This window comes from Polyodon spathula, chromosome 43 (assembly GCF_017654505.1).
Source record: "Polyodon spathula isolate WHYD16114869_AA chromosome 43, ASM1765450v1, whole genome shotgun sequence".
In the NCBI taxonomy this organism is placed as follows: Eukaryota; Metazoa; Chordata; class Actinopteri; order Acipenseriformes; family Polyodontidae; genus Polyodon; species Polyodon spathula.
In genome coordinates this window covers 768,699-771,846 of record NC_054576.1, presented here as the reverse complement: position 1 = coordinate 771,846, position 3,148 = coordinate 768,699, and the positions used below count along the sequence as shown (strand labels likewise).

The 3,148-nt window shown below is 39.5% G+C and overlaps 1 pseudogene; it reads left to right on the top strand.

Moving 5' to 3' along the window:
- The first annotated feature begins 1,470 nt into the window (after positions 1-1,470).
- Positions 1,471-1,635, top strand: LOC121305549 (annotated as a pseudogene).
- The last annotated feature ends 1,513 nt before the right edge of the window (positions 1,636-3,148 follow it).

The following is a 3,148-nucleotide window of genomic DNA, read 5'->3' as shown; positions in this document are numbered from 1 at the left end:
TACACTCTAATTAAGTAATATGCTGTTATTTGTAAACAGATTCCTCAAGAAAAAAGGCAGTCTCCCCTGGCCTAGCCAGCCAGCTTTAATACCGGTACTGGCTTCCAAGGAGCTCCTAGATTGGAGGAGTGGATATCTGAATGAGCCAATGGGGGGAGAGGATGAACAGAGGGTGATAGCAAGGAACTATGGGAAATTGAGTTTTAACCTGGCCAGGCTACTGACCCTAATTAAAGGGACAGGTGGGTGAAACTTATACCCACTTTATGGAGCAAGTGAATTGCTACCACTTAATAAATGATAACGATGGGATTACCTATTCATTAAATTGCATATAAACTAGTAGATTACCTGCGTCTGCATAGAAGCCCTCTTTGATGGCGTTTCCCTTGTATGTCCCGGGAATGTGATGAACACATTAAGAAATCTCTTTAGGACGAGGTAGACCCTTCAGACTGCACGGCATGCAATGGCTTTGCCGATATTTTCAGCATCGTCAACTGAGCATAGGAATGCGCCACTAGCAAAAAAGCTCAGCCCTGTGCATATAGACTGTGTTATTGTCAACGCACGGCTGCGCCGGGAGGTATGGGCAATGCACAGCTCAAGTAGATTTATTAGGTAAATGATACCTTGCCGAACAAATCTATAGCAGTCAAATACAAAACATCTGAATGATGCAAAGGATCTTGGCGATCTTTCAATACTCTTTCCCTACGAAAAGCTATTCAAATTAAAATTGCTCCTTGATCTATGGGATCTCTAAAGAAGGGCACTGCCATTTTAGAGGGGTGTGTCAAGTGCTTTCATTCGGTAGAAGAACGAGTTTTTATACACAGATCCGGCTAACTTTAAGTTAGCCTGCGCTGGAGCAGGTTTAAGATTAAAGATGTGTTGCTATGGTAACTTAGTCGGGTAGACTTTAAGCTTGCTTTGAGGAACAAAAAAAGCCAGACTTCTGTCAATTTATCCCGAGAGTTATCCAGCTAACTCAATTAGTCAGCTACGAGGAACAGGGCCCTGGTGTGAGAATTTGTTTATTTACTGGTGGAGGTATTTGTCAAATAAAAGGATTGAAAAATGAAATCCCACATTGAAGTATGGGGATTTATAACCTGTAGTAGTAGTAAGTAGTAGGTTATAACCTGTGTTATAACCTGTGACCATTATAAAAACAAAAAAACTCATCTTTGCTTATGTTAGCTGCAAGACAGCGAGACAGAGAAATTTACATATTTTGATCCCATCACTCCTCTGTCCACCATATCAGTGACAGTCTATACTTCAGTTCATATATTATCAGAATCAAAAAAGTAGTTTCTGTTGCATTGTGCGGCTGCAGTGTTGATAATAAAAACCTCTACGTTCGAGGCTTCATTAACTTTACTGTATTATTTTGAAAAAATTTGCCCACCGGCTAGTCAAATGTATTTGCTTTAGTGGGTAGCATTTAGTTATTGCTTGTTCAGTAGCTTTGTGCAGTGGCAGTATCATAGCCCATGAGGTTTGTCCGAGGTGTGATTATTGTTAGTTGAAAACTTTAACCAATACCCGCTGTGATGACTTGAAATACAGTCATTGCTGACATTTTTGACAGTCTCATAGAGTCTGCTGTCATTTAGTTGAAAGAAGAGAACAAATGTTGGCGATATGACTTTCTGGGTTTGTTTTTGTATTCAACTGATTGGGTCCAACGGTTGTGTTGGTCCCTTTATCTTTATTAAAATATACATATATTTACAAGCTTAGTGACCGCTTCTTGTGTCTTACCATGCTTACCATGCAAGTGGCCCACATTCTGAATGTGCAACCATCATCTTTCATTTCACAAAACACAGGGCTTTTGCCACAGAAAAAACTTTCTGGACAAATAATGAAAAAGCTAAAAACCAATTTACCCCCCAAGCCATGTTACTAGATATCTGGCTTTTTTGCAGTGGCATTAAAGTTGTGGTGACACACAAAAAAGAAACATGGAAATCGGTTTCTTCTCAGAAGGAAAAGCTCTGTTTTTGGGTTGGGGAGTTAACCTACTAAACAATTTACACACATGAATATATAATAAAAACAGCCCTGCATAGAATTCATGGGTCTGTGTTCTATTGCTTTCCTTTCTCCCAAATATGTCATGCAAATTATGCAACTTCTTTGCACAGTGTGAGCAAAGGCGGTTCTAGTACTCAGACTGTAGTTGCGAAAATAATACAATGTCTTTTGCCTTGAGTTCATCATATAAAAAAAAACTACTTCGCCAACAGAAGAAGAAAAAAAATACTAGCAGAAGATGATTTTGATTAATCAACCTCTGGGTTATGGGTCTAGCACGTTTCCGCTGCACTACTCTGCTATAGCTCTTATATGCATTAAATACATGGAAAAACTAAAAAAAAGAAAAAAACATTCTCATAGGTGCAACTTTCAAAGTCATCGTTTTGACCCACTGAGTGTAAATGAGACCGAACCTTGGAAACTTTGCAAGATGGTCCGTTTTCATTTGCCCAAATACATATGCAAATTATGCAACTATTCTGCCCAGTTTGAGCACAGGTTGTTTTCTGACAGTTTCAGTTGACAATTTTGATACTCTGACTCTATTTAAATGCATGTTAAGTTGAGGAATGCAATATATGACTTTTTGACGCAGTCTGCTGCTTGACTCACAGAGAGAGGAGACCGCAACAAAAAAATAAGTGAGTACATTTTTTCACCCGTTTTCAAACCAAGGACCTTTTGCGCAATAGGCGAACGTGATTAACCTCTACACCATGGAAACTTCCATGCATAGTTTGTTTCATCCAGCTGGGCTTTAACTGAAGACTGCCTTATACTGCAGAATCCAAAATGGGATCTCGGCACTGTATGCTTAGAGAGCAACACAAGAAGTGCTCCCCAGGCAAGGTGTTTCCATAGTGTAGCGGTTATCATGTTCACATCACACGCGAAAGGTCCCCTGTTTGAAATCGGGTGGAAACACAGCAACGCATATTTTTTTTTCAGTGTATGTATTTCATGTCCCCAGGTAAAGAGCCACGCAGCCCAAAGCGATGTATATAGTGTGCATGGTCCATTGTCAATTCAAGCCATGACTTTTCTTCCTTAAATAAACCACAGCATTTGTAATGGAGCCAAAATTAACATTCTTTTTAAA